Raw genomic sequence first — 13,799 nt, 5'->3', positions numbered from 1 at the left:
ATTCTTAAGAGGCTCAGCCATCACCACACTGGCTCACAAACCCCTTCTCTCTGAGCTCTACTGTCTCATTTATAAAACGACACACCAACTTTTAAGGGCACAAAGGTTAAGAAAAAAAAAAATTCCTTCCATAAAGCTTTCTGAAAGGCTGGAGAAATAGTAGAAGTGACTAAGATAAACAGCTAAAGCCAGCAGTAAATAGCTGTAATGCAGCACAGACAAGGGCCCCGTGAGCGGCAGCTTAATTAACGCTAACAGTGCTTTAGAAAAAAGAGATACAGTTTGGGCTACAGCTGTCCCTAAGTGGCTTTTCTGAGCTTGATGACAAAGCAAACCATTATTTAGTTTGGTTGGGTTTTTTGTTTGTTTGTTTTGTTTTACTATAGGCAAATTTACATCAAGCTTCCATCAACTGCATTACAAATAAACTTTTAAAAAAAAACTGCTTTTAAGATGAGCGTGCATGTCAAACAGTGTACAGAAGTCTGCAGTAAATGTAACTAAAATGGTTAGTGGCTGATGACACCCGTCAGTTCATTTATGAGGGGACCTTTCAAATCCTTAATTTGTTTGCATGTGACACAGAGTATAACAATGTCTTGGGTTTCACAAACCGCCTTCTAAGCAGGGAATAGTAAACCGCTAGTTACATGGCACACAACTAAGAGTGAATGTTTTAAATCATATTTGCAGACCTTTGACTCTGGGCTCAAGGTTCCCCAGAGGAGAAAGAAGAGAACTGGTGCCTGGCCACAGAGACTCATAGCCTCACCCCAGCTTTTACTTTCCTTAGCAATCAAGCTGCCTCCAACATCATGACCTTTGGACCAGCCTAATCCTCTGGCTGGGCAAGTGTTCCTGGATCTTTAGGAAGCTGGGCTCCAGTCACCTTCTCAGTGGGGTCTTCCCTGAGCACCGGCTAAGTCATCTTCCCTGACAGTATTCTCAGTCGGATCCCTGTTGTCTAGCTCGCTCCATCTGTTCCTTCTTACGTCTCATTGTTTACTGCCCTCCCCAGTGAGGCCCATTCTGGTCACTTCTGAGCTCAAAACTGTGCTATGCACTTGGGAGCCTCCAGGAAATCCCACTGAATGAATGGATGACTGGAGACAGAGCAGGAAGTGAGGGGAAGACAGATCATCAAACAACTGAAAACTGAGGGAACTGACCATTCTGATTAGGCAGGAGATGGCAACCTGCCCATTGTGAAATATCATTGCTTTGGAATACATGACTGGCAAGCAAAAGGAAGGAGTGGGGAGAGGGGGTGAAGGGTATCATCAGAGGAGGTTTTACTAAGAAGGCAGACAGAAGAAAGGAGGGAGAGAGAAAGGTCTCTCTGGTCAAGAGATCATGAGCTAGGGCATTCCACAGAAGCAGCATGGGAGCTTAGGCACAGGGCTGAGTCATGAATTGGAGACAGGGTCAGGGATGGCCTAGAGGGGCAGAGGCAGCCTGGAGAGGCCCAGGAGACTGGGCACAGGGCATTTGTTCTTAGAAGGCTCTCCCTGGCCATCTGTAGGAAGAAAACCCAAAGTAGTGGAGAGTGGAGCAGAAAGGTGGACAGAGGTGATGTTGATGGTCCAAGTGTGAAGAAGTAAGACATGAGGGAGAAAAAAGTCACCAAGACATCACTGCATCTCCTCTCCCCAAAGGCAACTTCCCACCCACCTCTCAGCAGCACCCTAGGGCAGAGCCAGCCCATTCCCACTCGGCCTGCTCCAGAACCCCAACAAGGAGGGCAGAGCTCAAAAGGACTTGCTGAGGGCCCAGTGTCACTTTTCCCACTTGTCAATCTGAGGCTAATTCTGTTCCATAGAGCTGGTGATTATTACCTTTGGTGGGGTATATATTTGAACGTTATATAACTCGTTTTTATGTAACAGGTTCTTCACATAAAACAATGTTCCCTTTGCTATCTAAATGTATTCAGAGGAAACAGTTACTGGCATTAAAAACATGTATATCTCCACCAAGGCTGAGGTACAGAAGTGGCTTGGCAGTGGGGTTGAGAGTAGTGGGGATGGGTTGGGGGAGGGGTCTTTGGGATAAGGATGACAAAGCCGAGAGACTTCTGAAGTCTCCTCCCTGGGCAGACCTCCTAGTGTCTATGATGGGACAGACCAGTGTCAATGAGTTTCTTCAGGAAGCTCATCTTATATGGGGGATCCTGTGGAGGAGGAGACTGAGGGGGTTTGCATCAGAGTAATACCTCAGAAAGGTGAGAGAAAACAAGACATAGCAAATACACATCAGGATATAGGAGGATGCTCACAAGCCTTTGTAACTGCTGCTAGGGTAACATCCAAATGTGTGGTCCTCTTGTACCATAGCAAGGTTACTAGCCCTTCTAGAACAGTGCATACCATGCTTTGCCAACTGAGACTCGTTTCCAATCTCTACAAGCCCATAGGGCTCCTAACATGATGTTGGCCACATGATATCTACCACCCTGACCCTCCCAGCAGGCTCTGGAGTCCACCAGATAAATAAATCCCTTAGCAGTTGGGTCATCTTGGGCTTGCAAAGCCCTCCTCATCTGTAGGATATGGACATCATTATCTTGTGAGGTCAGTGGTGCTGACCTCACAAGATAATGATGAAGAGTACATAAAATTAACAAGTCTAACACCCATAGAAGGAGTTACAGAGACAAAATTTGGAGCTGTGACGAAAGGATGGACCATCTAGTGACTGCCATATGCAGGGATCCATCCCATAATCAGCTTCCAAATGCTGACACCATTGCATACACTAGCAAGATTTCGCTGAAAGGACCCAGTTATAGCTCTCTCTTGTGAGACTATGCCGGGGCCTAGCAAACACAAAAGTGGATGATCACAGTCAGCTATTGGATGGGTCACACGGCCCCTAATGGAGGAGCTAGAGAAATTACCCAAGGAGCTATAGGGAACTGCAACCCTATAGGTGGAACAACAATATGAACTAACCAGTACCCGGGAGCTCTTGTCTTTAGCTGCATATGTATCAAAAGATGGCCTAGTCGGCCATCACTGCAAAGAGAGGCCCATTGGACTTGCAAAGTTTATATGCCCCAGTACAGGGGAACGCCAGGGCCAAAAAGGGGGAGTGGGTGGGTAGGGGACTGGGGGGTGGGTATGGGGGACCTTTGGGATAGCATTGAAAATGTAAATGAGGAAAATACCTAATTAAAAAAAATTAACAAGTCTAAGGCAAGCAACATATCTACCAGCACATAGAAAATGCCCCCCAAAATGCTAGCTACAATTGCCATAATTATTTATTATTCTTTTTCATTTGAAGCAAATCACACTCAAAGATGCTCACTAATTTGTCCCGGTTGCACAACTGGAGTAGTAGTGAAAGGGATAAATACAGATAAACGTTTTCCTCAGTCTATGTCCAAAACAATATTAACCAGAATATTAAATTGAAGACCCATCTCTACTCAGGGTGCACACATAGGAGTTTATAGAATTTAAAAGGACACCATGTTCCCAAACAACAGTCATTTGCCTTTATGCTCCTGCACTCATTCAGCGCTGAGCATTCCCCTGAAGCAAGGACTGGGGACACGTCATCTCCCTATCCCCAGGTCACACTCTCCTTCCATGAGACCTCATCACTCAAGGGCATGTACACCCATGATCCTACTATACCCCTCACCTTTATCCCCAGGGCCTCTCTGCCATGTGTATCCCCACTCCTCCAGTCTCCAACTGGGATGGGCACCAGACAATACGTCCCAGGGCTCCTGTGCCTATTATTTGGGAGGAATCAAAATGAACGATACCCAAAGTGCTCAGTCTGGGCAAATAGGCCATGGTCTTGGGGACAGCCGAACATGCTATAGAATACAGCAGAACCTACAGGGATTACAGAACCATCAAGAGCTGGGGACACTACTGCCAGGTGTCAAGACAAAGATTGTTCCCAAAGGTCCCAGTGCCGGAGTTTGAACAGAAAAGTGGGTGTGTAAGGACCCAGATGTAGGGAGGATCAGGCTAGGGCTGGCACATGGGAAGGGCTACCCTTTAGCTTGGCTGGACAGTCCTGTGCACACAGCAACTTCGGGCCAGCATGTGGGCTGGATGTAGAGAATCCCCCACAACACATGGAGGAACAGAGCAATGAGGAGTAACACCGCTGAGCCACTGCAAAGTGTGGGGTGAAGATCTTAACATACATATGCAGTATCTTAACTCATTTGGTCCACACTGCAGCTCTAGGTACCAGAGGTAGATCCCATCAGCAGGATGCCGATGGGATGCAGATATAGAGAAAAAGCAAGTTGGCCATTAGTGATGAAGGATGCAATCAAAAGCTGGGCTATGAAAGTATTGGGGCTCTAAACCCCCTAACAAAACTGCCTGGTTGAACAGCTGGGAGAGAGGGGCATGAAGAGCTCTAAGCTCCAGGATGGTGTGCTGATTCTGGGGAAGAGTGCTTGAAGATAGGCTGCAAGCCTGTAACCCCACAGGACACTACAGGAATCTGCCATAGCTAAAGCAGGAGGGAGTGGGGCTTGACTAGAGATGGAACTGTGGAGGTGGGGGTTGGGGGTGAGGAGGCAGCATGAGCAGAAGGTAGATGCTGACCTTCAGCAGGAACAGGAAGGGAATCAAGAAAGCAACATGACCTAAAGGTACAAGGAAGAGGTGACTGACTTCCAGAGAGTGAAAGGCAAACAAAATCAAGCTGCAAAGGGACCGACCAAGACAACCTGGAATTCAAGACTTAGAAAGTTTTTACAAGTCTGAAGAAATATACAGAAGGAAAGTAGGGAGAAAATCCTCAGCAGGAGAATGTTCAGCTCTAGGACAGTCTGGCATCCAGCAAGGAGATATCCAGACTCAGGGGCACCTAGTATGGGAAAAGCCTGGTGTACAAGAGGCTCACAATAGACCTGTTTCTTCCTATTCCCAAATCAAGACAAAAAGGTTCCACTGAGACTGGTGGGGTTTCTGAGGGCAGAGAGCACAAAGGATGTTCTAGTGACAGGAGCCTGGCAGAGGTGGGAGGGAGTGGCATCTGGCACTGAGGAGAGGCTTCCTGTGTGCTAGGCATTTGACATGCATCATGTCCTGTCATCCTCCAAGAGGCAGGCACTGTCACCGGCACCCAAGGAGCAGCAGGGAGGTCAGAGAAGCCGGGCACGTGTCCAAAGCCACAGGGCTCCAACCCAAGTCCAGCTCCTTCTTCCACCAGAACCCAGGGGCTCCTGCCTATTCGAGAGCAGTGGGAAAAGCAGTGTTTTCTGCCATCTGAGAAAAGGGGAAGGCACAGAGGGGAGACTGGACAGGGTGCTCTGAATGGGGAAAAAATGCCAAGGAGTGAAAGTCATAGCAGGTGGATGGAGGGGAGGAGAAAGGTTTAGGGTCCATCTGCCTGCGTCCCGTGATGAAGTGACAACAGAGAAGACTGACAGAAAAGAGCATGCTTGTGTCCCTGAGCTCCCCGATTAACCTCAAAAGTCTAGAAAGGGTTTTGTCTTTTCTATTTTCCCTGCAAACGCCTATATCAGATAGCACCACACCGAAGCCACCATCTGAAACTGCCATGCTGTCAGGGACAGGAGCTCTTTCATCTTCACATTCTCCTACCACAGTGGGGCGATGATGGAATCATAGAAAGAAAGAAAGCTCAGAGACAGAAAGCAGACTGTCCGATGCACACAGATAAAATCATTCATTTTTGCATGCTCATATGCAGAGCTATTAATATGGCCAGGTCTTTCCGTGGCGCTTATGCATACATGAGTCCCAGTGAGACTGGGGATGTGAAGGAATAAATCTGAAAACACGGCCACTTCCTTTTCCTGCCCCGTGGCATGTAAACCTCTTCTACAAATAGCAGTGATACGGGTGAATCGTCATCAATTATAAATCATTTGAAATGGATCCCTTTAAACACCATCTGTTGATCTACTTAACTGTCCCATGAAAAAAGGACTTTCACTCAATTGTTCTGACAGCTCCAGGAGGTAGATGCCTATCCTGATTCAAATTTATTCAATACTGGGAGGCATATAGAACCTAAGAGTGGTAGAAATCTTTGACATCCCTTAGATCAACTGTCTGACTTTTCATCAGAGGTGAACATAACCCAGAAAGGTGTAGTAATTTGCTCTTCGTAGCAAAGCCACCTGGTTCCAGTCAGGGCTAGAACCTAGTTTCATGCCTCCTAACTCCCAGGTTACCACTCTTCTACGCCTTATCAAAGCCTCTCCCATTTTAAGCAGCAGAGATTGGAACAAAGTACAAATTTAACTGCTGTTTTAACATCGTCATTATTCACTGGCAACATCTAAGATAGAACCAAAGTGCTGCTACAGATCCAGCTTCCGCTGATACACCCAATTTCAAATCTGCCTAGAAAATTTCTAACCCTTCTAAATATGTTCAACAACCCATTTTAAAAGACTTAGCAATAATATAAACCCAGGAACAAAGAATAAACTTAAGGATTACATTTTGTATTTAAAAATATATCTATATATATATTGGAACTTCACTGGTATGGGAATCAAATTTAACAGCAGCGAACCATCCTCCCCTCTTTCTTGCAAGCACAGGGAGCCTGAGATTATTCAAAACTGCTCAAGAGCAGCAATGATTATTTTAAGCTCATGATTCAACTAGTACATTAATTAGAAAATCCACCAACCCAAATTGACAGATCCTGGTATCAATGGGAACTTAAGAATAAAAATAATAGTTGTTAAGTAAAAATAGATTGAAAGAGGGCACAGCAGCAAATGTGAAAAGGAAAAATGACAAGCAAGAGCAGTAGGAAAAAAAGCATTTAATGATCAGTTTTCCTGGACATAAAAACAAAACCCACAACGAAGATCTTGGCAATACTGGTACTGTCAAAAAGTAATTGGTCGTGATTACAGTCTCTGATTTTTGGAAGTTAGGTGAGAAAACTTGATTAATGATTTCTTACTTTAAAAGTAGCAACTTAAGACAGGAGAGGAGCCAGATCTCAAGGGGTCAGAGGGTCAAAACTAGGCTAAATGTAGGGAAAGGACTGGAGAAGGTGCACCCCGAACAGGTAAGGGGCGATCATGTCAGCTTGGCCAGCGCAACTCTGACAGACACACACACCGGTGTCCAACGCACTCATTTCCGAACACAACCCGCTACGCGACCCCGGGGATGGCTTCCATGTGCGCCCCGAGTCTGCCTAAAATTCTATCTTTGACTTCTCCCTGCAAACCCGAGCACCCCAAGCTGTCTACACTGGGGTAATCTCCAGTGGAAACCTTCCTCTTCCCCGATTATCTGTCAAACCCGCATCGGAGTGAAGCCTCTGCTGCGCACTCCTTGGGTCTCTGACGCCTACCGGGCACAGGGCACAGTCCCCACGCCATCGGGTACCTACTCCCAGACCCAACGGGGAAGACACATCCTCCAGGACCACCCAGGTACCGGACAGCGCAGGCCCGACGGCTGTCCGTGGGCCTGGTCCAAGCCAGCCAGGGGATTCCCGGGGTCCGCGCCAGCCCCAAGACAGGCCATAGGGACGTACCAGTACGGACTCCCCGACTTGACGGAGACGCCCTCCCCGCCCCCACCCGGCTCCCGAGGGAGAAGTGTAGAAGGGTTGACCAGGCAAGCGCCGCATAGCATCGTTCTGCCCGCGTCCCGGCCATCTCCTCGGGGATCCAGAAGCTCCCGGGGATGTATCCCGGAGCTCTTCCCAGGTTCGGGTCATTGCTGCCACCCGGTACTGCTGTCTCTTTAAGAGGCCGCTGGCCGCCCCCTCCCGAGCCAGGTGGTGATGCCCGCGCGGGGAAGGTGGGCGCACCCGCTGACAGCGTCCCAGGGTCCCCCCAGTCCTCCCCCGCCCGCTGTGCAGCCCAGGCGGGGAAGATGGGGGTGCGCGGGAGCGGCGCCTTTAAGGGGCGCAGCCTCCCCGAGGCTAGGTGGGGGCTGGGAGCCGCACGGGCCCTTTAAGGCCGGCAGCGGGCACGTCGGGCAGGGCTCCCGGCGGCCCGGCTGCGCCGCGGGCGGGGGCGGTGCGCCCGCCCGGGAACTCGCGACCCCCGACGGGACGCCCCGAGACGGCTGCTGCCCGCAGCCATGCCGACACTCACCGTGGCTCGCTGCGAGCGCCCGCGCCCGCACCCGCACTCGGATCCCGCGGCGGCGGCGGCGGCAAGTCCGGCGCGGGTAAACAGGCACCTCCGTCCCTGACCTACTTTCTGCCTTCCCTAAATGTCGCACCACTAACCTACTTTCCGACCAATCCGCTCCCCGCCGGCCCAGGCCCGGCCCCCCGCCCACCAATCGCTGTGCCCAACCCCCCTTCCCCGCCCACCAATGGAGGAGCCGCGCAGCCCGGATACCTGCCTCTTCCCGTTAGCCAATCAGAGAGAGCGAACGGAGTTGTCTTGGCGGACAACCCAAACCAATTCGCGTTCTGCTCTGCGTTAGGCTAGCCAATCGAGTGACCGATAGGAAAGCCTCTGACCAATGGCAAGACGGCAGGGCTGGTTTACCTGCTACTTTCCCTTCACCAATCATTTGGCGCACAGAAGCACACGCCCCGAGGAGTGGACCAATTGGCACGCTCTGTGGATTTCTTGCCCCAGCCCTCGGTTTTCCCCCTCAGGTCTAAAGCTCGCTGAGGCCACTGCGTTGCGGACTCTGCGAGCTCGCCGTTGTCCCCTGCTCCTCAGCCGCGTCCCTGGCTAGTGACTGCCTCTCAGCTCTCCCTCCTCCTCCGTCCCCTTCCTGGCTCGCAGAACACTGAGAAAACGCCGCATCTCTTCGCCCATCCCTCTCCAGCTCCATCTAGGAAACCACATTTTAGGAACACAGAGTGACAGAACCTTCCTGAAACCCCTGGCTTGTCCTAGTCGGAACCACAGCGCTAATAGCTAGCGCATTTAGAAGACTTTTCCTTCCGACGACTAACCGGATCGCGCGTTCTTTTTTTTTTTTTTTTTTTTTTTCTCTTGACCTCCAAGCGTCCAGTGGAGCTGTCATTCCCGATCGGAAGAGAAGTCTCCCGGGGGTGGTGGCGTAGTCTGTAATTCCAACCCTCAAGAAGCTGAGGCAGGGGCATAATCGCGAGTACTGAGCTAGCCGGGGCCACAGGGTGAGACCTGAGCAAGATTCTATTACATGTTATGGACATGGCCCTAGCAAATGTACTTTGCAAAAGTATCAAAGGAGCGGGAAAGAAAGAAAAGTTGCAAAGTTGTTTGTTTGGGTGGTTAGTTGTTCTGTTGTAGCCCTAGCTATCCTGGAACTCCTGTAGATCATCAAGCTGGCTTTGAATCCAATTCACAGAGATCCGCCTGCTTTTGCCTCCCGAGGCACCACCTGCTCAGAGATTTATTTATTTATTTTTAAAGAAAGAGACAGAGAGAGGGGAGGAAGAGGAGGGAGGGAGAAATAGAGAGAGAGGGGGAGAGGGAAAGAAGTTGTCTTGTTTCTACCTTCAAACAACTGGCAAACCTTCTAAATGTTAAACTTCCTGATAGCAAGGCCACTTCGTCCTTTTTGAACCATGTGTGCTCCCTCCCCTTTAGCATGTGCTGGAGGGGCCTGGGTGGGGTGTTGGGGATAGGGCTGACACCCAGAAAGTACTCTGCAAATGTGGGCTGGATCCATGAACAAATGGGATCAAAACACTCGACTCACTTATGTGAAGTGGACCAGCTCGTGTGACTATAGAATGAATTCTAGACAGGCAGGTTCCTGGGACACAAGGCAGCATTTCAATGCTTATAAAGCCATGACCCATGTCCAGCCCTTTGCAAGGCACACAGCCTTGGTTGAAATGTGAATTGGCTTCAAGACCAAAGAACTTCATGGGTAACTTCCCACTTCCCCTGAGTTTCAAAGCAGATTTATTCTTTCTCTGTCCTGTTCTGTGAAGGAATCTCTCTGTGTAGATGGAACTTTAATACAGCATTAGAAAAGATATTACTTACAAGATGGAAATGTGGGCTGGATGCTGACCTAATTAAATGGACTAATAGCTAGCTAAGTACCAGTAACCTGAAGATGCTGGCTGATGCATCCCACAATATCTCTCTACCGTGTTGTGTGCCGGGCATGTGCTAAAAGCTTTCCCTCCTTTTTTTTCAACCCCTGTATCCTGACAACCACCCTGTGCAGAAAGCAGTTCTTACCCCATTCTACAAATAAAGTGTCAGTCATGTTCTAAATGTGGCTTCCACGCTAAAGGCTCACATCAGGCCAGTTACCAAAAAATGGTGCAAGGCTCTCAACTAGGCCCAGACTCAGGATTTTTACCCATGTCCTGAAAGAAAAACTAGGAACTTTGCATTCATTTTCCAGGTAACAGAAAGCCAACAGAGGAAGAGATACTACTTAACACCAGCCAAATTTGATAGGGAACAATGGGCTCCTTAATAGGGTCCCATCTTGGGAAGCCTGCTGTTCTTAGACAGGGTAGGGCAGAGGTGTCTGAACAGATGCATAAAAGAACAAGATGGGAGCCCTAAGTCACACACAACTCAGTCTCAGTCCACAGAGATTTGTGGCTGCCCAGAGAAAGAATGCTGTCTCCGGACAACCACTGAAAGTCTAAGAGAAAGCAACATGGGCTGTCTTGATCAGTACCCACATGGAGTTGCCTGTGACTGAGACTTGGCAAAGAAAAATTATCACTGTGCACAAGGAGAGAGATCAGGATGTAATGAGACTAGAAACTATGCCACATGAGGAAAGATGAAAGGAAACAGAAGTTTTTGCCCCGGGGAGTACAAGGTAGCTTTCTTCACATATTTGAAGAGCTGTCAAATAGAGGAGAAATTAGACTTACTCTTTGGGGCCCGGAAGGGATGGAAGGACAGGATGTGTGGGTGGAACCTCATTGGAATCAACAAAGAGAATTTTATAGTAACTCTAGCTGCCTCTGTCTTGATGATACATTGTCCTACTACAAAAAAGGTTCACCAAGGAATAGCTGGCCAAACCGGGGATGGGGGTGGGTTAAGACTCTAGCCCTCCATGTGCCTTGATTATCTTCTTTTTTATCTTGCTTTTTTCTACCACTAGTAGACAAAGGATGGCTTCTCCTTGTGCAAACCTGGTTTTTTTATGGTCAGTTATATTTTCCATAGTGCTTCTCTTTGTTAGAAACCCAAACCCGTTTATCTTCTACTGGCACCTACTTTGCCTTTTATTCTTTACCTTCCAGAACAATGAATTTATCAATTCTTTCAGAACAACTAAAAAGTCAAAGTAAGTACTCTCAATCTAAGTTTCCTGAGCATGAATAAAAATCACACAACCGGGCTGGTGAGATGGCTCAGTGGGTAAGAGCACCCGACTGCTCTTCCGAAGGTCCAGAGTTCAAATCCCAGCAACCACATGGTGGCTCACAACCATCTGTAACATGATCTGACTCCCTCTTCTGGTGTGTCTGAAGACAGCTACAGTGTACTTACATATAATAATAAATAAATCTTTAAAAAAAAATCACACAACCAAAGAAGGGATAAAGAAAGGAAAAGAGATTATTTAGTGAGCACCTGGGAGTGCCAAATTCTTTAAATATGTTTAACATAACCCTCATCCCAGAAGTTCATGTACCTTCTACGCTAGCTAATCTTGATTGTCAATTTGATGCACTTGGGAAGAAAGAGAGACTGGCAATTGGAAATTGCCTCCGTTAGACTGACAACGTTTTCTTGACTGCTAATTGATGTAGAAGTACTCAGCCTACTGTGGGTAGTATTTTCCTAACACAGATGGGTCTGGTCTGTATGGGAAAGGTAGTTGAGAAAGCTAGGAAGAGCAAGCCAGTAAGCAGCATTCCTCTGTGGCTTCTGCTTCAGTTGTGCATTCAGGTTTCTGTCTTGAGCTCCTGCCCTGGCTACCCTGGATAATGGACTTTAGTGGGTAAGGCAAACAAGCCCTTTCTCCCCCCCAACTGTTTTTGGTCATGGTGTTTATCATACCAACAGAAAAGCAAACTAGAATACCTACCTTCCAGATTTGCTGTCTGGACTCTGTAAATCAAACTGATTACCCTCTGGGTACTTCAGGCTTTTGCTCTGTGGAATGGGGATAATCTGTTATCTACTTTGGAGGGTTGATGAGAGGTAGGTGAGGTGATTTATGGGAGTCACTAGTGTAGTTCCTGGTGTACGGTAAAGATCTGATTATATTAGGCGTCACTACTGACCATATGGAATAGATGCTGTTATGGTTTTATTGGCGAAGTTGGGGAAGATGAGTAGTCTACTCTACAAATGGCCTCTAATGCAGTGGCCAGAGCCTTTCAAATTGCCGGGAAAGAGTTTTGTAAAAGTATAGAATACTGAGGCTCCATCTGGAAGAATCTAATCCAATCTGAGGTGGAATCAACTTTGGGATGGAATCATACTTGTTACAATAATGGAAGATCGAATTCTGAATTGAAGTACCCAACCTCAAATCCCAGGTCTGCTGGGATGACTGCAGAAGACCGTGCCAGGACCCAGAAGTCATATAAACATGAAAGTCAGAGAGTCTTGAGATGAGTGTGTTAAGTTTGTCTTGGGAAGACTGAATAGGATTGGGCTGCATCAATATTTACTGGGGTTGGAGAATGAGTCCAGTGTTATTCTAGAAGTCCCCTGTGTATCACCTCCACCAAGTCTCACAGCCCCCCACAGCAGGCCCTTCTATTCCCATCTTACAGATGCAGACAGATGTGGTTCTGAAACCACAGGATCTTTAGACAACTGGTCTCAAAGTTCAAGTTCTACTTAACTAAACTGCATCTTTACAGTTACGTTGACAATAATGATCACCCAGAGCGAGACAGTGTAGATCAAGGAGCCACCAACTTACAGCTGGTGTCAAAATCTCCAGTCAACTGTAGAAGAGCACAGGATGAGGTCTCAGGAATGGGATGTCTTCTCACATAGGAGAGATGTGCAGAAGGGAAGGCTCTTGGGCAGGGCGGGCAAGGGGGCAAGTGTGGTAGCTTGTGGAATCCTGCAGCGAGAGGCACAGCAAGTCAGAGACCTGAGCTGCTCCTCTGTAATCGGTGCCTCACCCTCTGCCCTGCTGAGCAGAGCCTTCATGGATGTTCTCAGCCAGAGCCAGACAGAGAGTGTGAGCCTAGGCAGTTCTCCAATCGGGAGCCCAGACTGAGCCGTGCTCCCAAAATGACAAAGGAAGCAAAAGAAGAATTGGAACAGGAGAAAACAGTGGTGAGAGAGAAAGAAGAAACCAGAAGGCAAAGCGGCTGGGTGTGGGAAACTACAGGGAAAAACTCTCAGTAGACAGCTTAGCGTGGTGAAGGAGAACGCTATCCTGAAGAAAGGGGGGTTGGTTGGATTTAAAAGGCACTAAGCTTACCTTAGGAAAGCTGATTTTACTTAAACTGAAGATCAGATTCAGGGCTGAGGACAGACAGTGCTGTGCCAGAAAGGACAGATGGATACCGTGATGTGAAGACTTTTATTATTTAAGGGAGATTTAGAAAATTAATAGTTACCTTTTCTCTGCTGACCAGGTTGAAAATGTGGTATGTGTGTGTGTCAGAAACAGAGAGGGAGAGAGGGAGGCAAGGAGAAAAGGAGGGAAGGGGGAAGGAGGGAGGAAGAGACAGTGGGAGGGAATGGATTATATTTTAAGATTGAAATTGACATCTGAATATACAAAAATAAGTTTTGGGCTTTATTTGGTTTGGTTTGGGTTTTGATTTAGTTGTTTGTTTGTCTAAGACAGGTTTCACGTATAGCCCTGGCTGGTCTGGAATTCACTATGTAGATGAGACTAGCCTTGAACTCACAGAAGCCTGGCTCTGCCTCCCAAGTGTTTGGATTTAAAAGTATA

At 48.0% G+C, this 13,799-nt stretch overlaps 1 protein-coding gene across 18 annotated transcripts in view; it reads right to left on the bottom strand.

The window, feature by feature from the left end:
• Positions 1-13,799, bottom strand: part of Arntl (aryl hydrocarbon receptor nuclear translocator-like) — a 135,656-nt gene that overhangs the window by 98,399 nt on the left and 23,458 nt on the right. For 3 of the 18 annotated variants that reach the window (NM_007489.4, NM_001357070.1, NM_001243048.1), the window contains exon 1: positions 8,084-8,263. The exons of 1 other annotated variant lie outside the window; for it this stretch is intronic. The gene's annotated coding sequence lies outside the window, so the exon portion shown is untranslated. Of the gene's footprint in view, positions 1-8,083; positions 8,307-13,799 lie in introns of those variants that run through there. 14 more of the 18 variants (XM_006507245.3, XM_006507249.3, XM_011241656.3 and 11 more) reach the window with 8 other exon arrangements.

Source organism: Mus musculus, chromosome 7 (genome assembly GCF_000001635.26).
Source record: "Mus musculus strain C57BL/6J chromosome 7, GRCm38.p6 C57BL/6J".
Taxonomy (NCBI): domain Eukaryota; kingdom Metazoa; phylum Chordata; class Mammalia; order Rodentia; family Muridae; genus Mus; species Mus musculus.
The sequence above is the reverse complement of the archived record's forward strand: the minus strand, read 5'-3'. Positions and strand labels throughout refer to the sequence as shown.